A 24871-nucleotide genomic window follows, 5' to 3' on the forward strand; every position below is an offset into this window, starting at 1 on the left:
AATAATAATGGTAACAGAAGCACCTCAATTACAGCGAGTATTTACTATGCATTTACCATTTACTATACCCTCAGCTACTGCTTCACATACATTATCTCATTGGATCTCATTTAAATTGAATTAATGTACGGTATTCCCTTTGTCAGGTCAACAGCCTTTCCCAGTGACTATCTATCATTATCTGATAGTTATATCTGAGAGTTCCATTAAAAGTAAACATTTCACCAGTCATCCACATTGAAAGAATATTAAGAAAAAGCTACTTGAAATGAGTCTTCACATTATGCAGCCAATTCTTAGCTCATCTCACAGATCTAGAACTGTTTAATTTAAAAGGACTGACCTCACATGCCCGTTTCAGCTCAGAAAGAGTAACAACTCAAACCTTTTAATCATGACAATTTAGTTAATCTTAAACTAGGAAGTCTAATACAAAAATCACATAAAATTATAGTAAGGTTTAAATACAGGGAAATTCCCACCTTAGAAAAAGGTATTTGACTTTCAGTTTTGTATATATAAGCAACGTATTTTTTTTTTTTTTAAAGACACTGGCTCCAAATGAAAGTACTTGAGCCACAGGATCTAAGGCTGCAACTAAGGAAAACAGAAAATTATCTTTATAGAGTGGGGTCCACTAAACCATACGTAGAAAATGAGAGTTTCTGCTACCTCTGTCACTTGTATCCGCACCATGCCACCAGCCCTTCTCAACCCCACCTCCCAAAGACAACATTCCATGGGAGATAATAGAGTCACAAAACCTGGTCATACATGGACATACATAATTTTATTAATAGTACTTATCATTTTAGTCCAACAAATATTTACTAAGAACCTACCATGGGCCAGTCGCATATATTCATGTCAGATATTTACTGCTCAACCATGCTGGCCAAGAGTCAGCAGTCAGAGCCTGATTCCTGTCCTCAAAGAAGCTCAGTCTAGCACAGGTATCAGTCATGTAAGGGACTGCAATACATATATGTGACCAAAAGTAAAACAGGCATAAATGCCAGGCATACTGGGCACAAAGGAGCAATTCACCTTTGCTTGGAGGGGACAGTAAAGCTTCACAGAGGATAAGCCCTACTCTGTGGCATTTTGAAGTATGACGCTTCTGTCAAATGGATGATGAGGGAAACGACCAACAGGGTCTCAATAAATATGCGTTGAATGAATGAATGGTTGTTTCCAGCAGAAGGATCAGCATGTGCAAAAACAAGGAGGCTTGCAATAGACAACCAAACCAATAAATGGAAGCACAGGTCTAGTAGGGAGGTGCTTTATTTTCTCATGTACCCTTTTTCCCTCGTGCTAGTATCTTCCTATGGAATCTCCCTTCTCAAGTCAATCCTGACATTCTACTACTCTTCAAGGTTAGTTCAAAGATATCTGAGGCACAAATATTTTCTGATCTCTATAGTAAAATAGAATCTCTCCCTATATGGTTTGATTTTTGGCCAAATTGATAGTTTTAGCCACTTACAAGCAGGTGATATTCAGAAAGTTACTAATCAGCCTCTCTCTGCCTCAGTTTCTTCATCTGTACAATGGGGATAAATAGTGCCAACTTCATGTTGCTACTGTGGAAATTAAGTGTGATCACACAAGTAATGTGGTTAGAAGAGGTGCACGCCCCCTGGAAAGCACTTAGTAAATATTAGGCACATAGTTTCTCCTGTGTTACTTGCTCAAGGGCACATGGTTAGTATGTGACCACGAGTCCATATTATTACCTCCCCTTGACAGAAGAGAAAATTGAGACAGGTTAGCTCTGCTCTTTGAGGACAAATTGCAGGAAGTGCTTCCATCATGCTGGTCTTGCACACAGCAGGTATCTCATCCATAACTACAGAAAGGAGCTGAAACATATGGATTTTATACATTTTGAAGGATTCTTAAAAGTCAATGTATAAGACTGGATTGGATTTGGGCCATTTTCTACCCTTTAACTTTATAAGCCACAATGTAGCCCCTCTCCTTATTCCTATCTCCAAAGTCACTTGTTCACCGAAATGTGATTGTGTTCAAGTATTACAAGCAACACTTGTGAATTTCTGGAGTACATCCCTATATCAATAATGAGAGGAAACGAGCATCATCTTGAATAAAAACTTAAATAAGGAAGCTGCAGTACAGAAAGAATGTATAATACCACAATGTGGACCCTGGCATCCCCTTTAATTTTCCAAAAGCCAGAGGTTGACCAAATGCTGTGAAGTAACTCCAAATTATTTAGGAAATTCATTTCTTTGTAATTAAGGAGATTAAAGTCCTCCAGGGCCAGAAACCATGTGACAATTCAAATCATTTTCCCCAGTAAAAGCTGTGAAACCCTATCAGTTAAATTCAGGCTTGCCTAGAATTTTGAAATGCTTCAATAATGTTTCTTTGCTCCACACAATCTGCAGTAATTTAATATTCCTGAAGTGTGTCAGGTTTTTTATAATGAGCTCTTCAAATCTAAATGTGAATTATGTAACATTCCACTACAGACATTCTGTCTAGTGAATTGCTTCTAAAATGTGAAATTCCATGTTCAGGGATGGGGTGGGGGAAGTAAAAACACCAAACCACAAAGCAGGGAGAAGAGATATGCCTTTAAAAAAAAATACAAAAAACAAAGCATGAAGGTTTGAGCATCTACAACAGAACAAATACATGCTAAAACACATACGTTAATACAAATTTGTATTCTCTCTCCCTCCCCAACCCCTTCCCTCATACAGTCCTCCAGAAGAATAGCTATGGATCATCGAGGGCCCACTGTTTGCCAGGTACGACATACACTATGAGCTTTTCACACATTATCTAATTCAACCCTTTTAACCACTTGAAAAGTTAGATATTATTATCTTCATTTAATAAAGGAGGAAACTGAAACACAAGCCAGTCTAGTAGCTTGTCCAAGGTCACATGGCTAAGGAAACAGCACAGCGCAGGACAGGGTACAAGCCACTCTTGTCCCCAACTTCACTCAAAACCCTCCCAGGTGTCCATCAGTGGACGAACGGATTAAAAACTGTGGTACATCCATTGGAATATTATTCAGCTGTAAAAAGAATGCAGTACTGATATATACTACAACGTGGATGAACCTTGAAAACATCAGGCCAAGTAAAAGAAGTTAGACAAAGTTGTATATTGTGTATGGTTGTATATGGTTTCATTTGTACAAAATGTCCAAAATAGATAAACCCATGGAGACAGAGAGTAGATCAGGGATTGCTAGGGGATGGAGGAGGGGAGGGGAGTTGAGTGACCACTTAATGGGTACAAGGTCTCCTTTGGGGATGATGAAAATGTTTTGGAACTCAACAGAGGTGGAGGGTTGTATAACATCATCAATGTAATAATTACCTCTTTAAAATCATTAATTTTATATGAATTTTACCTGAATCAGGAAACCAAAACAAAACCCTTTCAGCCTGATATAAAAACCTTGTGTGATACATTGAGGATACCACAAATTCCAGTCTAAAAAGACAATGTAGCCCTAAAAACCAGATGAAGAGGTAGTCTTCTCAGAATCAGAATTTCGGGTTTATGTGGCAGTAATTGCATGTATTAAAAACTGTACACCACTATCTGCCTGTTTTGTGATTTGGTACATCTTACTGAACTTCATCCAAGCTATAAAGCACAGAAAGCAGGCCATTTATCAACAAGGTACTAGTTGCAACAGTACAAATGAGCAGCCTCAGTTTCCTCATCAGTAAAATAGAAATGCCACCAAGTATGTGAGATTCAGAAGGTAAGTGTGATCTAGGCACTTAAAAAGCCTAGATCAATCTGTAGCATGCTACCTTTTCTGTAAGAAAGGAAGAGACAGAAATCTGCTTATCTATACAAAAAGAAACACAGGCAAACTGACCAGACAACAATGAAATTGTTTTTTCTATATGGGGAGGTATTGAATGGTGGAGTGACCAAGTGTTAGGGTAGAAGGGGTAAGACAGAGGGTGATATTTCTCAGAGTATAGCTTTTTGCATAATTTCCACATTTGGAAGCATATTATATATATATAAGTAAAATGTATAGAGATGGGAAGGGAGAGCTGAAAACTGAGAGCAGACAGAAGCAAATCAACTCAACTGGATATTAAATGAACATCAGCACACTTTCTCGAGGGGCAAAGGAGAAAAAAGTAATCAGAAAACATATGCAGCACACAGAATTCGACACAATACACTTGTTTTTGCACAGGGTTGGGGCAAGAAGAGCAGCAAACAAATCCCAAGCTCTTTTTGGCAGGCTTGTTTTCTGTAGTGTTATGGGCAAAGCAATCCTGAAACTCTTTTGAGATGTATTTGAGGACTGAGCAAAGGAGTAAATACACAGATGTTCTTGGAAGCCAAGGTTCTCCCTCTGGAAGAAATATGGAAAGGAAGAAGGCAGGAAAGAAAGTTTTGGTGATAGACAAAAGATTGATTGGAGGTTCCAAGGTAAACTCATGATTAATAAAGTATACACACATCTGTTTATGCATGTGTACATCTGAATGTACGTATGTGTCAATATGCCAATATTACCTAGCACTGTCCACTACAAGGGCCTAGAAGCAAAAATATACCAGTAACAATGAGACACCTGATAACTTAGATTTTTGGTTCCTATTACCATTTTCCAGCAAAAGATAAAAGGACTTGTAGGAGAAATGAGTGATTCTAGAGCTGGGGCAGGGCAGGTACAAGACAAGCCTGAAATATCCTGTTATTCCAGAAAGTAAGGAAGTGCTCAAAATGAACAAAAAAGTCACGAGGAAACGTCAGGAAGGACACAGAAGCCACCATGGCAGATCTCCTACTGGCCTGATCAGGAACAATTTAAAAACACCAGAATAATGAAGGATGGTAATAAATAATAAACCACTGAAAACACAGGAATCCACGAATCCACACTGACGACAAGCAGACAAATGGGGAAAGAGGGAAGGCCGTGGGCTCACGGGGGAACAGGTGCGCCCGGCGAAGGCCGAGGGAGTGCTGGAGTTAGGAAGTCCACGTTTTGCAGGCATCAGAGTAAGACTGATCAGGCAAGAATCACCAGCCAAGGCTAAATACGGGGAAAATTTTTTATGAGAAGCAGGATATCTGCGGGTCTTAAACTTTCTTCCCACTGACGGTCAGTTCCAAGAGAAACTTTGTAATTATACAGCGGAGGAATCGCACAATACCTAGATTGGGTTATCGAAATTAACATCAACAAAGAGGGGCAGATGGGCAGCGTGTGATAGACTGAGAAGAACACAGCACCACTCTGCAGTATTATGTGGTGTTCTGGCCGGGGATCTAATAAGATTAGGCATTTAAAATGGGAGAGGGAAGGCTGTATTCTTCAAAAATGTAATAAAAGGCAAAGGCTGTGGAAATATTTTAGATGAAAAGAAATTAAAAAGATGTAACACCTAAATCCTATATATATATTATATATATAGGGGATAACATATATATACATAATATATATATTATATATAGGGGATAACATATATATAATATATATTATATATATACACACACACAGAAAAGAAATGTTACAAAGGAAATTATTGGGCCAATCGACAAATCTGAACATGAACAGCAAATTAGGTAAAAATAGTGTGTCGATGTTAAATTTATCTAACTTGAAAGCTTTCTTGTGGTTATATAAGACAATATATCTGTTTTTAGGAAATATCCACAAAATATTTAGGAGCAAAGGGAAAAGATTTGTGTACCATGTATTCAAATGATTCTGAAAAAAGTCATATATGTATATATACATGCATGCATATGTGTGTAAGTACATATATGTATAAACGACAAAACACAAATGATAAATCAAATGGGATAAAACATTAGTAATAGGTGTATCTAAGTAAAGGATATAGGTTTTCTTTGCATATTCTTATTCCTATACTTTTTTCTGTAATTTTGAGATTATTTCCAAATATATTTTTTAAAAGAAAGCCAAGCTCAGACCCTAGCACAAAGAAATATGTAACTAAGCCAACTCTGGCCTCACTTTTCTTCTAAGTTCAGGCCCATTCCAGCTCCCTAGATGGCATGCTTTCTAATTCCCAAGGCTAGCTGAGTTTAAAATTAGCTTAGGGCTGTCAGTTCTGATTATAGACTCCAGCTCCACCCCTATATCTGCCCTGATTGCCTGACTTGGCAGAAGTCTCTGGACCGAGGTTGTATGGATTGGGCCTTTTTCTCCTGAGGTCTGAACTTTCTCTCCAGACTATATACTCTGTCCCCCTCAGATGTTCCATCCCTCTGTCTCCTGGACCACTGCAGGCTCCTTCAGTACTCAGCCTAAGTAGGTCGGTCTTCTGGAGATTATCTCCTTGTCCATTCCTGGAACTATGTCATTAACCCTCAATCTTTTTTTTTAATATGTCAAGGGCTATCTGATCTGATCCAGACAATTTGGGAAAGGCCTAATGTTCCCCCATTCTGCACATTTTTTTTCAAGTACAAGAAAACAGGAAATGGTGAGGCTTTGCTGGAACCCAATGGCAGCATTTCTTAAAAGCTGCTGTGGGTGTGACAGGTAACACTATCCGAGCTCTTAGCAGAATGACTGATATTAGAGATGCTATATCTCTCTACTCATAAAGGACCACCATCCTCGGAGCAAATGTACAGCCATCACCTGCTTTGACCAAACCCTTCAAGAAATGTATTGACAATACATTGATGGAATGTATCCTTGGCTTTAAAACTTTGAAGGCCACAAAACTGATAGATTTACAACCTCAGTGTAGACCTAATCAAGGCTCTCTTGCCATAAACATAGCAAGAAAGGGGAGAGAAATCACAAAAATGAGAGACATCTCTTGGCCTAAGAGCTCATCTTCATTTATGTTGCATTGTTGATATGTTTATCCCACATTATAAAAAAAAAAGAAAAAAGAATTCCAAATAGGTTACAGAAAGCCTTACAGAAATCCATTTCCCTATAACAGGATAAACTAAATGAAAAAAAAAAAACTGGAGCAAAAAGATACAATGGATTGGGAATGAAGATAAAGGCAGAAGCAATGATAGGACACCAAAAAAAAAAAAAAAAAAAAGCAAACTATACAATTGTAGAATACAGGAATTAAGTTTGTCTATGAGATTCCTAGAGGCCAAAGTAACAAGGGAAATATGATCAGTGACAGTTTCACAAAGTCTATATTCACAATAATTTTTTCCCTTTGGATCAGAAGTGGAGAAGGAAAAGTATCTATAGGCCTTCATAAAATCATCACTGTGAAGCGTCATAGACGTTAATAGAAACGATACCTCTAGAAAATTCCAACAGAGAATGTTCAATGTTCTTTAATGTATGCTGAGATCATAAAACTAACACTGAAAGCTCAATACTCGTAGTAATTATTTCAAACAGGGTGAAAACAATGTGGCCCAAAGCCATTTAAATTGTTTATAAACAATACATATTTTAACTTGAAAGAAAAAATGGTTTGGTGGTTTGACTTTTCTAGAGTAAAATCTAGAATTAAACAAATTATTTCATCTGTTTATCAGATTTTACTCATCTGTAAAATGGGATAATGGGATAATCTCGTGGGTTTTATGTGAAAGTATTTTTCGGAAAAAACGAAATGTTAGATTCCAGAAGGAGGCACATTTATTATTCAGATATCAGTCAGCCTGCAGCAAGGCAATAACAGTGGGAACAAAATGTGTTTCTTTAATCAAACTCAAAGCTAACAAAAGTCAGAAGTAGGTTTTAGCAGTATTAAAGGAATTTATGTGACAGCAACATGGCATACTTAGGAACATTTCATTTAACTAATGGATCACACAGTTTCATTAAGTATTTATAGCACCATGAAAATTCATTACATAAACTCTTAGGGTACCAGAAAAAAAAACACAAATGTATAACCCTAAAATAATTCCATTAGTGTTTTAAATACTTAGAACCTCAGTTCCACTCAATCTTCTAACATCCTCACCTCTACTTCTACAAACATCTACCAGTTGGATGCAGAATCTAAAGCAGCAAGTATCCAGGGGCGGGAATGGAATCCTGCCTGACTCCACCACTGCTTCCTGCGAGCTATTTTAACCACTGTAAGCCTCAATTTCTTCATCTGTAGAATGGACATACCTTTCTACCTTGCTGGGTTTAGGGGAGACCAAAATGAACAAAGCTATATAGAATGTCACAGCTGCTCAGCAACTCACACCTCCTCCCACCTCCTCCCCCCTCCTCACACCCTTACCCGGTATCCCACAGCGCAGCTGTGTGCCTGTTTCCCCAGCTGGGCCTTAACCTACCCCGACTCACCCACCTTTGCCTCCCACCGTCTCCTACACAGGCTCTGATGCATTGCGCTGCTGGCAACAAATATTTAAGTATGGATGCAAATTCACTTATTCATTAAACAAATGGTTATTAAATACCTAGTCTCTGGTGGACCACAGTTCTAGATGCTCAGAAAGAGACAGATATGATACAGTCCCAACCTCAAGGAGCTCAAATTGTTGGGAGGGGGAGGGGGATAAGACAGTTATTACACACGTGAGAAAAGTTGGTAAGACAGAAATCACAGGACTCTTCAGGGATGCAGAAGATAGGCACCTACCTCCACCTGGGGCCAAATGCTAGCACGTGGGGTGCGGTAATATTAATAACAGGGATACAGGGAAGATTCTTAGAAGAGGAGATCCTTACACCAAGTTCTGAAAGACTAGTCAGTGCTAGTTGCATTAAGGAGAAAAGTTGTGAATGACAGCATAAAAGAGAGAGAAGACACAGCCAATCCTGGGAACCCAAATAGTTCATCAGGGCTGGGGAATAACATGCAGATGGAGGCGGAGACCAGACTGAGGGGGAGCTTTGGGCCCTGCTGGTCAGGAGCTTGCAGGGGATCCTATTGGCCCAGGGGCCACGCCACCCAGCGAGGGCCCACGAACATCCACTGGGGTGACGAAATCAAACTCTGCCATATCTGTCACTATATTTATCTAAAAAAAAAAGGAATCGTTTATTCCTTTCATATGCAGATTAACAGTAGCACATGTATGTAAATTTACATACGAAAATTCATACACCAGCACAGACCTCAAAAATTATTCACTGATATGGGGTTACTATTCTTACTACTCGCAGGTGACAGGGGGCTACCACAGTGGCATCACAGGGGAGCAGCTGATATGGTTTAGGATCTTTCAAGACGGTGCTAGCCCAGAAGTCACCCAGGGACTGGAGGCCGAGTCGGAGATAGCTGCATTAATGGAGTTACTAAGTTTAAAAGCTCATGCGCTTTCATTTTCCTTTCCAAAGAGGTCCCAGATAAATGAATCTTCAAAAAGAGCAAAAAGCAAACGTCCCTAACTCCGTTAGAACATAGCCATTAAATCACAGGTTCTGTCAATCAATGCAGCTCCCCACACGTTTCCACACACCAACTCTGCACAAGGCAGACCCTGCAGACGTCGGAGGGGCTGAGAGAGAGGAACCAAGTCCTGGCTGCCGCTGCAGCCTCCCAGGGCAGGGTCTGGCCTCAGGTGGCCATCACACCTGTTCCCCAACACGCCAATCCCAAAGAGGCACCTCCCTCATCGGCTGTTTCAGCCACAATTCTGTCCCTCACTGTAACCCCGGCCCCGGCTGGCCAGAGGTGGCAGTGGGTACACTGCGTTTATTTGCTCTTCCAGACCGAACACCTCTGCTACCATCCCTGTTCCCTCCACACTGTGTTTGAGTAACAGGAACTATTGCTATTCCCTGGGGTCTTGCAGGAAGAAAAGACAAGTATTTAATGAGGCCCTCCCTGTGAAGGGGATTTTAAATAAACAAATGCCGCATTTGGCAGCTTCACCTGCTGATTTCCCTAAAATATATACCGCCATTATTTACTCTCTTCCACAAGCTGCATTTCATTATCTTCAAAGTTGACAATGGGAAGGAGAACAAACAAGTCAGCACCTGTAAGTAGCAAGCCTGGTGAGTGTGCAACAGATGTCCCCAAGCCGCCTGGCTCCCTGGATGGCCCTGGGCAGGGACGCGTCCTGAAGCTGCCCATGTTCCATGCAGGAGCCCTGCCCATCAGCCCCACTCAAGGTCACTGCCAATAGACGCCCTCTTCTCCCCTCCTGGAGAACAGAGAGATGGCACGCTTTTTCCCATCACCGACATCCTATTTTTCTTCTCTTTCCTCAAACATCAATTTTTTACCACCTTACTTTTGCAAAAAAAAAAAAGAAAAAAAAAAAAAAAGGCCATCATCTTCCTTCAGTTCGCTAATGATTTGCTAGTCCAATCTCAATTACTGTAAAATGGGATACAGGGAGGGCTCAAATTTTCTCCACAAAAGGATCTGCATTTGATGGGAAGCAACCCAATTTCCACAATTATCTCCCCGACAAAAAGCATATGCAACAGCAATAACTGGGAGGCCATGCTTCCCTGAGGCCAGAAGTGAGAATGGATGCTCTGACAAAGGATGTCTTTTTTGTTGTTGTTTCCCGATTTGTGAATGCATTTATTCAAACCATCTCACAAAAACATACACATTCAATCACACTTGGAAAATAATGAGCAAATCAGCAACAGGGAAAGCCGTTTCCTCTCCATGAAAATTCTTTTCGCTGTCTCTCCCAGCAAACCCCCAGGAATCTCACCTCAAGCTCCCCTCCACCGGGAAGCCCTCCCTGACCACTGCCGGCACTGCGCGTTTGCACCCCGCGCCTCTACTGATGAGCAAGACAGCGCGGCGCGGGACTCCCTGGCTTTGCGGTACACTGGCATCACCTGAGGAGCTGCCACCCACCCCTGGGGTGCTCATGTAACTGGTCTGAGGTGCAACCTGGGCCCTGGGATGTTTCAAAGCTTCCCAGGTAATTCTAAAATGCAGCAAGGTTTGGGAAACACAGGGATAAAGGCTAAGAGAACGTGCATGGGCCTCAGTGCCAGCCAGACCCCACTCACTAGTTGGGAAGGGTTGGGCACCTCGTTTATCTCCCCTGGGCCTGAATGTGCTCACGGCAAAATACAAGGGCTCAGCTTACCTACAACACAGGAAGATGGTATTAAATGATGTAAACTATACAAAACGTTTATCACACAGTAGCAAATGCTGGGGGTAGGTAGAAAATGCCTGTCCCCCCTGTTTATACCCTAATCACTGGGATATGATGTAGATGACTGAGATAATACAACTTTGAACTTCTGAACTCATGAAATTTAGATGAGACTTAAAGTTTCCGAATTGGTGAGACCAGAGAGCCCTTGGGATAGGTGAATGCATTTTCCATGCAGGATGGACATGGGTCTTTGGAGCTGTAATGCAGACGATGGTAGACAAACTGGTGACCTCCACAGCCCCCTGGAGCCTGTGACATGCTGTGTCACATGGCAAAGGACCCGCATGTGCTGCCTGCTCTGCCCGTCACCCCAGTCGAGTCTCAGTTGGCTGGACCTGGGGAAGATCCCTTTCCCAAGGCCCACACGCTTCCAGGCCAGTAGCCACAGCTCAGCCTGGCAGGAAGAGCTATGTCCAAATTGGATACATAAGAGGATCTGCATATTTCCTCTTTCGAGAATTTGACGTCTTTAATACAGACTGTCCACTGACAGAGGGACCTGAGGTGGAAAGATAACAGGGAGACACCAAGAAGCAGCAAGGCCACAGCTCAGCAGAAGTTATGAGTTAGCAGAAGCCCTAGGTAGAAAAAAAATATATAAGAGGGGGTAGGGAGATCATTTTCAGTATTAGTAGGAATCGAAGGTACCCAATGGCAGGGAGTAAACAAAATCCTGTGCAAGGGGAACAACATGATAACCTAGTCCCAGGAGAGATCCGGGGTCCCTCCTGTTAGCAAGTCATACCCCAGTGTCCCCAAGGCCAGGGTGCATAGCTATTCCTCCCCGTCCTACTGCTGTGCATGGCCTTATGATGCCACACCTACCTACCTACCTACCTACCTACCTTCCTTCCTTCCTTCCTTCCTTCCTTCCTTCCTTCCTTCCTTCCTTCCTTCCTTCCTTCCCTCCCTCCCTCCCTCCTTCCCTCCCTCCTTCCCTCCCTCCTTCCCTCCTTGGCCTGCAACAAACAGTCTGAAACTCACACTCCAGGGCACATACCTATATCTGTCACCTGAACCCTTAAATATATCACTATTCGTATCTTGTGGCCAGCAGAGACAAAAAAAACAAAACATGAGCATCACAGTCTCACGGACTTGCCTTGGGATTTCAAATTGTGGCTTCACCGTGTCCCAGATATGTGTCCTTCAGCAAGTCTCTCGAAGTCTTTGAGCCCCAATTTCTACCTCTGTAAAGCTGGGAAATTGGTGCCTTTCCTATAATGGTTGCTGAGTAGAATAAATAAGGTAATATATGCAAATTGCCTGTTACTAAAGGAGGTATTCATCACATACTATTTGCCTTCCTTTCCTTCTATTTCGTTTGCATATAGCTCTTTGGAATGAAAAGGGAGACCTTTCTGATATTTATTTCCTATACCATATACCTATTCAATGCACACTTGTCAAAATGAATTAGGAAACAATTACCAAAAATTTCTGCTATGATATGAGTTATGATATGTTAAGGTAGCCTGGCCTTCAGGCTGCAGTCCAGCATATCTCCCCAAACTCATAACTCCACTCCTCATCCTCACCTGAAATGCATGCTGCAGCCAGCCCAGGTTGGTCACAGACCCCAGAGCACACACTGGCCATGCAATGCCACACCCCTACACCCATTCAAACTCAGCTCATCTTTGGAGGTCCCAGCAGGAAAAAGATGACGAACTCACATTAAGACTATTCCAGAAGACTTAATGAAGGTATTATTTAAATCACAAGAGTAGGCTGGGGTGAAGGGAAACCCCAAAGGACAGTGCAGTATCCCAGGGATAGAACAGCAGAACGGTTACAGGAGGGAGGGGCTATAGAACGAGGAGGGAACCCTGTAGAGACAGATGTCTTAAAAGGAGCAGTGGCCCTCAGTCTAGGAAGCAGCAAGTCCAAGGCAAGCCAGCAGGGAGAGGGCTTACAGGGGGATCAGAAACACAGACGTCACTCTTCTTTCCTCTCTTCAGCCTCCTGTTGGGACCCAGCATTGGCTAATCCAAGTGGTCCAGGGGCCAGGAGGCCCAAAGATGGACGATGCATGGATGCAGTCCGCACAGGACAGCTTGGAGCTAGGAGAGTAGGGCGGAGACGGCAGGGAGTGCCCTGGATAGGCAAGCAGAAAGCAGCCAAAGATCCAAGTTAAGCCCCTCCTCCTCCACGAAGAATTTTCTGTCACAGCCTATATTCTCCAAAATTCCTAAAGCAGCACATGACTTTATGTCTCCTGTGACAGAGCATAAAACAGAAGGCAGAAACAAAGGAAGGAAAACAGAATTGCATTTATGAGAACCTACTAGGCACTGCATTCTGTGACTAAGCCTTGAACACTCTCCATCTCATTAAATCTTTGCAACCTGGGAAGGTCAGTAGTATTACTCCCATTTTGTAGCACTGAAAACTGAGGCACAGAACTGATGAAATCTCACGTGTCAGGTCTCAGTTCTAAGGTGAATCCAGATCTAGAACCCCAAGTGTATCTGCCTCTGAATATCACAATGTTTCCACAAAACCATCTTGCCTTGCATAAATTGTCATTTTTATCTACCTATATCTTGTCTCTGATGAGCCTGAAGGCCACCTGAGGGCACAGATGGTCGGTCTTCTATTTCTCTCACATCTTCCTTTCCCCTTGTGCTCATACGATGCAAGAAAGCCCCACATATATATTAGCTGAATAAATAAATTCACAAAATCTTTGAAATCCCCCAAATCCTATTTTTTCTCAGTTTAAAAATAGCCTGTTTTGCCCAAAACTCAGAAACTTCTTTTCCCTCTTAGAACAGACTAATTTTTTTTTTTTTTTACACACATCTTATATTGAGATTCACAACTCATCACTCCCACAAGAAATACCCTCGGGCTCCTTGTCTATTCAGGCAAGCACTTGGTAAATTTGGAAAACAGTTTAATTTCTGCCTGCCACGTACGAGGATTCTGGGTAGCCTTTTCTTATGCAAAGTTTCAAAAGAAATATTATGCTCCTTTACTTAAGCAGACCCAACATTGTTTTAAAATGGACTCTTTGGATGAAGTATCACCGATAATAAAAACAATAAAACGATTAATAATACAACCATGGCAGCTCTATATATGTGACATTATATGTGTGTAAAATTACCTGGTGAGTATTTCTAAAAGCCCCCAAGTACCTTTCTGACATTTCATCATTAACTCCTTTTGCCTTCTCTGCAGGGTAGCAAAGGTGAGCTGCTGGAGGCTCCAAGCGGAGTTGAGGCCTGAGGCCCAAACAATAGCTTTCTCCATTCCACACTCACCTCCCATTTTCACTTAATGGGAAGACAGCAGGCCTTGTCAGAATACAGCCACAGTGAAGGAAAGGATCTCTCGGTTTTCTCAGGCAGGTCCCCTCAGGTCTCCCTTCATCTGTGTACTCATTTGTGTTTCCTTTCTAAGGACAACTGTCACGGTGTGCCAAGTACTTTCCCTTTTGCACTCTGATTTCATCTGCATGATAACACAGGAGGTAGATTCTGCTGTCCCCATTTTATCATGGTTGGAGAAGAGCTGATCCAAAGGTTTCTCAGCTTTCAAGTGTTGAAAATAGGACTGGAATCTATGCCTTCCAGACCCCAAGATCTTTTTTCTTGGGGGGGGGGCGTGCGGGGGGAGATAGTCTCACTCCGTCTCCCTGGCTAGAGTACGGTGGTGTCTTCATAGTTCACTGCAACCTCCAACTCCTGGACTCAGGCGATCCTCCTGTCTCAGCCCCCAGCTGGGACTACAAGCTTGTGCCACCATGCCCGGCTAATTTTTGTATTTTTTTTTTTTTTTATAGAGACAGGGTCTCGCTCTTGCTCAGGCTGGTCATGAACTCCTGAACTCCGGCGATCCCCCACCACCCTGCCTGGGCCTCCCAGAGTGCTAGGATTATAGGCATGAGCCACCACAAGATCATATTAGTACCTTGTAAATACCACATGACTCCTGGGTCTAGATTATGCTTCCTCAATTAGACTATCAGCTCTAAAGTTACAATTAATACCATGGGGATGTGGGGAGGGGAGCAGCAGGGAGGAGTGTGGGTACTGTGTTCCTGAATGACAGTGAGAGGCAAGATCTGTAGCCAGTAGGTGTAGAATGTAAGTTGCCCCCTCATCCCCAGGTGGTGAGACCACACCTTCCCCCCTATCTGCTGACTCTAGACCACACCTCCTAGAACACACCTGCTTCCCCAGCTGCTGAATCTAGACCATGCCTCCTTCCCTTACCCTGTCTGTGGAATCTCTCTCTGCACCTTTGCCCAGCCACCTGAACCAAGACCTGTAGGGCCACTAACCTGAATAATGAAGCCCCTTCCCTCTCTGGAGGAAACTTCAACCTTTCTTTGCTCATTAAAATTTACACTCTAAATTAGAAGTATTCTTTAGGGATAAAATGATCAAAATAAAGATAACAGAATTAATACTAAATGGCTTCCAAGAGCCAAACTAGTAAATTAATTACTCCAATTTTTTAATTGGGTTATCTCTAAAAACTGAGCCAGTCTTGATTAGGTGCCCATTAACTGGCAGTTTCCAGAAAGCAGCTAGCTAGTGCTGCAAAAAGTCATTCTGTCGACAGTTTTGATTCTCTAGGTATTACCAGTTAATGTCTGTCCAAGGAGGAATGGATGTATGATCAGAAGCGGCATGAAAAGATCTCCTCCCTTCAGGAATCCCAATGGGAAACACCCACAGAAAAATCACAGAGTTGAGAAAATGGGGATATCAAATACTTCTTTGAAAAATTTCATGAAAGCTATGAACCCTTTCCCCAAGCTGAAGTCAAGAACTTAAGATGTAAAGTGGGGATTTAAAAGAAAATTCAAAAGGGAGACATAAACCCAATATACTTTAAAAGCACAATTTAAGAATCGTCAGTATGATGTGCAATGACTTTTCATCTTCTTTTATCCCACCATTTTGGTGGCACATTGCCAAAAAAAAAAATCACAATAAAATAAGAAGTTGCTTCTAACAGTAATAGGATTGCACAGCTAGAAAGTACATCTGTGTGACCAAATAAAATTCTCTCAATACCCTCGGAACAATATAAAATCAAAATCTTGGTCCACATTCTAAAGACTGAGCAATTAAGGTGCTGGGAAAGGAGGTAACTCGGCTAGAGCTCCAGTCCTAGTAAGTGGCTGTAACCAAGTTAAGATCAAAGTCTTTAGGCTTCTAGTCTAGGATTTTAAAGCTGGAAAGAATCTCGGATATCATCTGAACCAATGGCCTAGAGTCTTCATTTTGCAGATGAAGAACTGTCTCTTAGAGAGATGGAATGGTTTGCCCAAAGTCACCCAATGAGTAAACTGCATAGAACAATTAGCCAGGTCACCCGATTCCTAGTCCATTTCTGACACCGCTGTAGTCCAATGAGCTTATCGCATCAGCCAAACAAAGTACTTCCATATGATTTCATATTATTAGACAATTCCTAACTTCATTCGCCTTTATAGGGTCCCTGCTCTAAGAGTAAGATATTTTTAAACATTTCAGAAAGCACAAAAGAACTAAAGGCCAATAAGACCTTTTGCCCACACTGTAGAAGGAGCCCTCTGTTCAGAACATAATTTACCAAAACTCAGCTTCACAGAGAGGCACCCTAGCAAACATTTCCCTAGAATTTCAGGCACAGGCAAGAAAGAGCTCAGGCACTTTTACACAGGGGAAATACCTCGGCATGCTAAAAACAAACAAAAGCCAACAGCCTGGGCAAATTAATTTCTAATAAAGAGCTCTACTCAGAGATAAAAGAAAATTACAGTAAATCCTACATCACCTATGTTGATCATGCTGCAGAGAGAAGCTCCTGAACAGACAGCTGTCCTAGGCCAGAGCCACCCCACAAAGAAGGAAGGGCAAAGTGCACAGCTGAGAGCACCGTGAGCGAGCGAGTTTCAGAGATCACCGGTGGCGGGGTCTAGCAAAGGGTGATCACGTGGGGAGCGGCAGGTAAATGTTGTAGCACAAACACTGTCGGGGCAAGGGGCATGCACGCACAGACCCCTGCCACTCCTCACACGTTTATTTACGCATCCAACACACAGCTTGCCGTAGTGACTGTGGGCTGTCTGCCGTGCACTGTTCAGTTCTGGGGATGCAGCTTATGTTCTAGTGAAGGTAGGTGGACAACAAACAAAAGAATCGAGCACACAGTAGGTAAGATATTGTTAAGAGCTATGAAGAAAAATAAGGATGGAGAGGGCTATAAGAAGTGCTGGAGAGGGAGAATTTTTTTAAAAGAGTAGTCAGGGAAGGCCACACTAAGATGACAAGGGAGCAAAACTTTTAAGAAGAGGAAGGTGCACGCCATGCAGGGATGGGGAGTGGGGGGAAGAGCATTTCAGGCGGAAGGAACAGCAATCTCAAAACCTGGAGGCATAAACCGGCCAAGCATTTTCAAAGAACAGCGGGGGATGGTCCTGTGAAACAGAGGGGAGAGGGAGAAAGACAGGAAGGATGGGGTCACCATGGGGGAGGCCACAGCCAGGCGCTGGGGACAGAGAGTACAAGAGTATGGCAGGGTCCTCGCTCTTAAGGGGCTCACAGTCTAGCAATAAGCAGAAGGCTGGGTTTTCCAGAGCTGGCTTCACCAGTCACTAGCCATGGTACCCTGGAAAAGGAAGACTTTGGTCAGGCTCCTCTTCCTCATTTGTTTACAAAGAAAAAAAAGAAAGAATAATCTCATTTCGTCTATCCCACTAACCCTGCTCCCCCATCACTGTAGTGGGAGGACTTCAAAATGCTACTGTCATCTTTCTTACTCTGCAGAACCACCACATGCGTTTAATAGTTTCATCTCCATGACACAGATAAGAAACTCAGACACAGAGTTAAAGTTCTTGCTCAAGAAGATACAGGTAGTAGCAGAACTTGGAATTGAACACAAGTCTCCGTGGTTCCGAAAGCCAACTGAGCCGAGTTGCTTGTGTGATGGCCCTAAGAAAAGGATGGTCGTAAGTGACATGCAGTATGAGAAGGGCAACATTGCCGTATGGTGGCTGTCTCTGTCCTAGTGACACAGGGGATTATGGCGATGATGGAATGAAGTATTCTCTCCCAGTGTCAGAGCTGAGCAGTTCCATGTGGGGATGTGTCCTGCCCAAGGGTGGCAAGATGACACTTGTCCTGCTTTTCCAGGTGTCTCCACAGACCTGGTACATCTGGATTTCTGAAGCCTGAGCACACTGGGAAACCGAGGCAGCCATCTGGGTCATCAAATCCCCCACGCTTAGGATCAATCTTTTCTGGGGGAAACAATAGACACCAAACACTCTGCAGCTTAGAATGACAGGGGTTATTCCTCTACTCCCCCCAAAAAGGCTTCCTGCCTCCAACCTGCCTGAAGGAGAGAAAAGAAAATCAGCTATGTTGATAAGCATGTATTTATGGCATTGGACCTTGTTCCCAATAAATGAATATTCAGTTTAACTCATCAGGAGAATATAACATTTGCTAGATGCTTTACTACCTGGAATGTCCCACACCCTTTATCCCCAAGACAATCTATATCCTGGCCAAGGTCTTCAGGGAACACCTGAACTCAAGCCAATTTCACTTGATAGTGACCGAGTTAGTGTCGCTGTCTACATGAATGCATCTTTCTTCTCAATTTGACTGTGAAACAATGGCAACAAACAGGATGATGGTGATGATAAAAACAATGAAGACACAAGGTGAAGTTAGCCTTGAACTTAATTCTTGGCTATAAAGTTGATGGTTCCTTGACCTCTCTGAGGCTAAATTCCTCATCTCTGAACTGTGAATGCTAATATTGATCTTCCAATATTAGTGCTGGGGGTGGGGAGTACATAAAGCCCCTGCTCCACAGCTGTCCCTCTGTAACTGAGAGTTGTCATTCTCCATCAAAAGAAAGGTGGATAAGATTTACATGTCCTTGTCCATCCATGATCTTATTTAATCTCATGTCCCCAGCCTTTAACTTGGGGTCTTTCTCACTTAGCAGTTGCTCAAGAAATAAAATCCAGAGCTTTACACTGTAATAGCATTATATACAACATGTCCATACTTTAAGTAAAAATTACTTTGTTAAAAATACAAAAAAAAAAAAAAATTCCAGAGCTAGAAGACAGTTTAGAAATAATCTCAGTCTTTCATTTTATCACTGAGGCTCAAAGAGGGGACACATAATTTTATCTAAGCAGATGCCTTCTACAATAATTCAGAAACCTCCTGATGATAAACCCAGCCAAAGGTAGGGAAAATGGCCAGGGCACAGACTAATGCATCCAGGATCTGATGTAGTTGTTGTGACACCCAGAATCAGAGTCACACACAGGCTTCATTAAAACCCCATCTTACACTGGAGACTGGAGGAAAGCGCCCCGTGCCTTGAATGTAAATGGCCCCCCTCCACGCCGACTTCTCGTGCAGGGAAACGAGGGCCAGACTTCCCAGGGGCCTCATTTGCAGAAGTGGCTGGTGGGCAGCAGCAGGGCATGCACGCTCCAGCGCCATCGCGTCCCACCTGTTTCTGCTCTTGCTCATCGTCCCAGAGCTCCAGGGACACTTCCCCACTCAGCCTGATGGAACAGGCAGGGACACTGCTGCCAGGTTGAACTGTCCGCTTTAACAAGGTCAGGGCCACAGGGTCTCCCTCCGGATGGCACTCTCGCAAGGGCCCTGGGTGAGTCTGCGCGCTCGCCTGGGAAGGTTCGTGCATTTCTGTCTGTCGTTATCCAGGAGCAGATGGGGTGCTAAAATTAAGGATGCAGTGCCCCAGTTTTTAGGCACTTACTGTTTCTGTGGAAATGACGCTCAGGCTGAAAGTTAGAGAGCGTGGGGTGAAGCCAATTGGGAGTGAGGCCTCAAGGTATGGCAGGGAAATAACACAGTTTTGGGTGTGTGTGTGTCTAGCTGTGCCCACCTACCCTGCGTGGCTTTGAGCAAGCTGCAGCTTCCCTGAGCCCTCACCTGCTCCCCACAGCAGGACTGTCGGGCATCCCAGGGACTTCCTCTTTCCCAGGCCCTTCCTCCACCTCACATTCTTTGAGTGTGTTGGTATGATGACAAACAATCTTCAACCCTAAAAATTTGTTTCCTTCTTCTGATCTTAAAAGAAAATATTTTTGTGGGACCCTAAAAATACTGTGGGACCCAAGGCACTGTGCTCACTATGCCCAAGGGGTAAGTCTGCCCTGGTCTGGACCCCAGTCTTCTTAACTGAAAAGTGGAACTGATGACACCTACCACTCAAGATGTTGTGAAGATTAGTAATTCAATATGCAATTAATCTACCACCATGCCTGGTATCCAGCAGATGCTCAACTGATGGTTGTCAATATTATTATTCAGAAAATATAATTTAGCCAGTGCTAAAGACTGAATGTTTGTCACCCCCAAAATTCTCATGTTGAAATCTAATCCCCAATGGGATTGTATTTGGAAGTGGGGCCTTTGGGAGTGATGGGATTAATGCCCTTATAAAAAGCAAAGTCCCTCACCCTTTCAGCCAACTAATGTTACAGTGAGAAGGTGCCACCTAGGAAGCAGGAAGTGGACCCTCAGATACTGACTCTGCGGGTGCCTTGATCTTGGAATTCCCAGCCTCCAGAACTGTGAGCAATTCCTGTTATGTATAAACTGGCTTATCTATGATATTCTGTTACAGCAGTCCAAAGGACCGAGACAGCCATTCTTCAGAGATAACAGGATTGCCAGTCTTTTGGAAAGGGAGGTAGGAGTTTGTTCTCTATGCAATTTACTCACTTACCAGCTCCTCAAAATATCCCAAAAGCTGTGAGAACACTACTGTTACTCAATAGTTGCACATATTGAATAATGACAATGAGCTTAAAGGAAACATTTTCCCAAAGAGAAATTTTATCAAAACTATCTCTGTTATTAAATTTTTAAAATATCAGAGCACTTAAAACAAAAAATCAGTGTCCTGGGCTCTGTCAGCTGCAGCTGAAGCTATAGCAGGCAGTTCTGGGGAAAGCACCTGACCCGAAGTCTCAGAGTCTCACATGTGACTCTGCAGACCTGGCTCAACTCCCATCAGAGGCTCGGCAGACGCTTGCACTCCAAGCCCCAGTTCCCGCTTCTGTAACATGGAGACGCCAGTCTCTACTTACATTAGGGATGTGGTGAGGCTTCTAGGGTCCAATGAACGTTCACTGTGTAATTTACCACTATCCCTTAAGGCACAAACAGATGGAAGGAAGGACAGATGGACAGATAGACAGATGGAAGGAAGTAAGGGGAGGAGGGAGGGAGCGAGAGAATTAAGGAGAGAATGGATCCATGGTTAAATAGTTCTAAAAATACTTCGTAATTTAATAGTCCCTGATCTCTTGAAAAATCATAATAAATATTAGCATATTAACAACTTTGAAAGGTCCTTTGTTAAAGAAGCCTGCTTTACATTTCTGACCAGGAATTCCATAATTTGTTTAAGCAGATTTTCCCCTGGCATAACTATAAATAACTCATTTGATGTGTAAAAGGCCCACCACCCCAGCTTCTTTCTGTGCTTTATGCTTCATGGTCTTTGTCTTCGTGTTCTCTTGGTTCCTTCTCATCTTACAGGTCTCTACTCAAATGTCACTTCTTTATATGGCTTTCCCAGGTCACCCAACCTAGTGCAGCCTCCCTGCATCCTCCCTACCAGTTACTCTCTATCATTTCAAAGTCTATTTTACGGTACCTATTTTATCTAAAATAAATTAATAATGCATTTACTCATTGTCTGGCTTAACCCCTTGAGGGCAGGCACTTTACCTGGCTTGTTCATCTCTATAGCCACTGCCATGGGAAGACCATCTCAGAGAGCACATCTCAATAAAAATGTGCTGGATGGGTGGATGACTAGATGGGTGGGTGGGTGAACAGACAGATGAGTAGATGGGAGGAAAGCTTAACTAATGCATGATCTTTAAGAAACACTTTACACCTTCTGGGAATAAGTTCTCCTATCTATGTTAGAAAACTTTAAAGCTCCTCTCACCATTGCTATTTTAAGTACAGGTATGCCAGCTACAAACACACCATTTATTAAGTATCTATATGCATGGCAAGGAATTTTTTTCTGGTGTTTAACTTAATCTTTAAAACAATTTTATGAGAGACCTATTACTACTCCAATTAAAAGATCAGAAAACTGTAGAAAAAAGTTAAATCCCCTCTTAGTAAGTGATCGAGCCTACCGTCCAGTCCTAAGCCTGGGCTGTTTCTACATTACAAACATGTAAGGCAGAAGAAAACAGTGGCTCTCACTGTGGCAAAAGAAATATGACTTGAAAAGGAACGGGAGAGAGGAAACAGGTGAGGCATTTTGCACGTAATTCAATTTACTGTGTATTACTCTATGCCTAGAAAACAAGCAGCACTGCCTTAGTCAGTGGATTTTAAAAGAGACAAATCTTAGGTCTATACAAATGTCTTCTATTTTTTAATAAAATCGTGCGCATTTCACTTGCAGCACTTGTTCTAAATCATCTCTGCACTTGACAGTCAGGCGCCATCCACCTTCCCCCTCGCAAGAAGAGTTTATTTTCTCTTGGAGAGCAATTACCGGACAAACGCCAGGCTACAGAAGGTGTTTTTCCAGCAGCAGCATCTGTCTCCTTGGCAGGCTCCTCAGGCAATTTCACTGGCAGCACTAAAATGGCCAGGGGGTCAGTCAGAGCTTCACTGCCCACAAGCTTTCAGGTGGCCTACCAGCCTCTGCTCCAATGTCTCAAAAAGAAAAAAAAAACACGCTTGGACCACGGCCAAAGTTGAAGACTGGCCAAAGTGAACTTAGTTCAGTCGGAACCATTTGGGCCAATGCTAGCGTCTGTTGGGAGCCAAAAAATTCCCATGATCCTCTTTGCTAAACCACTGACAGTGATGGCCGCCCACATAAGGGCGTGAGACACCCAGGTTTGGGGATAATAGGCAAATACACAGCATGGTAGGCAGCCTTGAAAATGGCCCCCAGTGGTCCCTGCTAGTGGTATTCAAGCCTGTAGTAATCCCATCCCCCAGAGCAGTGTGGGCTGGACCGAGTGACTCATTTCTAAAAAACAGAACATGGCAAATGTAATGGGATGGCACTCGACAAATTAGGTTGTGGAAAGACTCGGACTCCCTTCTTGTTCTCTATCCCTTGCCCTCCTGTCTGCCTGCTCTGACGGAAGCCAGCTGCCATCCTTGCGAGCTGCCCTGGGGGTATGTCCACATGGCAGGGAGCTGGGGGTGGCCTCTGGCCAACAGCTTGGGGAGAACTGAGACCCTCATTCCAGCAGCTTGAGAGGAACTGAGGGCTGCCAACGCCCATGCAAGTGAGCTTGGAAACACATCCTTTCCAGGCGAGCCTTGGGATGGCAGCAGCAGCCCTGGCCAATGCCTCCATGGTAGCCACGTGAGACCCCCTGAGCAGAGGACCCGGCTCAGCCGACCCTCTGAAACTGTGGGGTAATAAATATTTGTTGCTTCAAGCTGCTACATTCTGGAGAAATTTGTTATGCAGCAATAGTTAAAGTGTTCTTAAAACAGAAAATAATTTTTTAATCACACAAACAGAATTACCTCTTTTAAGCCTGCTCAAATGTGGTATACCTCTGTGGACCTACCCTAATCATCCTACAGAAAACCACAACTCACTTCCATCCCACTCTTACACCACCTTATCATGCTGTACCACCTTCATATGCTTCCAGAATCCTTAAACATTATCTTTGAACACTGCGTTTACTCAAAGTGTGGATTTTGAACCAGCAACATCATCAATTGGGAGCTTGTTAGAACTGAAACCCCAGGAACCAATCTACTGAGTCAAAATCTACATGTAAAAGATCCTCAGGTGGTATACAGGTACATTGATGTTTGAGAAACACTGGTCTAACATTCTATACAATTTTCTTATTTATTAAATGTTATTGTTTTTCTGTCTCCCACCCTCCCTTAACTCCAATGAGAAGTGAGCTATGGATCACCACCTTTTGGAAGTACCTAGTCTGCTTTTGTGAAGATGAACACAGACATGAGAGACAGCAGGACTATGCTTTCATAAATTTTTACAATCAATGCCACTTTGATCTAAGCTGATTGAAACTGGGTTTCTATCTCCTGTAGTCAGGGGTATTTCTCAATGGCAGGGTCAGAGCCATCAACAAATCCCACACAGTAACTGTCACTTTGTCACCACCAATGGGCTGATTGAAATCTCTCTCCCAGTTGCAGCTCAAAAAAATCCCAGGGAAGACTTTGATTGGTCCAGACACAGGCATTTGCATATTCTTAAACCAGTCAATTGTGCCCAAGGATGTAGAGCTGAATGGTAGCTCTAATCCAACCATACAATGCAGGCAGTAAAGATGCTTCTCAAGAAGGAGAAAATAAGTTGTTTTGTTCTTGAAGAAGGGAGTAAAGTGCCAAGTAAACAAAATGCTAGATACTCACTGCATTTTACAACTTGATGCCCTTTAGATGCTGTTCCTTCACCTGAAATACCCAAGGTAGAATCCCTGACACCTCCACCACCTCGGTTTATCTCCATAAGCCTGGCAAATTCCTACACAGTCTTCAAACAGCTCAAGAGTTACCTCTTCTGTGAGATGCTCCCCAGTTCCCAGGGGACATAAAGAAATATCTTCTTCACTAGTATTATATTCTTCCACTCTCTATTACAGAAAATAATTACAGGGCACTCTGACTCACTATGATCAATGTATTATTAAACTTTCAACCTTTTATTTGCCAATTAATTTGCAAAACAATGTTCATCCAATTCCCCAGCCTCTGGATTGAAGATAGAAGAGGTAGGTCAAGGTATGGGC

General features: G+C 42.9%; 1 protein-coding gene across 3 annotated transcripts in view; it reads right to left on the reverse strand.

The window, feature by feature from the left end:
* Positions 1-24871, reverse strand: part of DAB1 (DAB adaptor protein 1) — a 1133708-nt gene that overhangs the window by 264510 nt on the left and 844327 nt on the right. The gene's annotated exons all lie outside the window — the stretch shown is intronic.

This window comes from Microcebus murinus, chromosome 2, assembly GCF_040939455.1.
Source record: "Microcebus murinus isolate Inina chromosome 2, M.murinus_Inina_mat1.0, whole genome shotgun sequence".
NCBI classification, from domain to species: Eukaryota; Metazoa; Chordata; class Mammalia; order Primates; family Cheirogaleidae; genus Microcebus; species Microcebus murinus.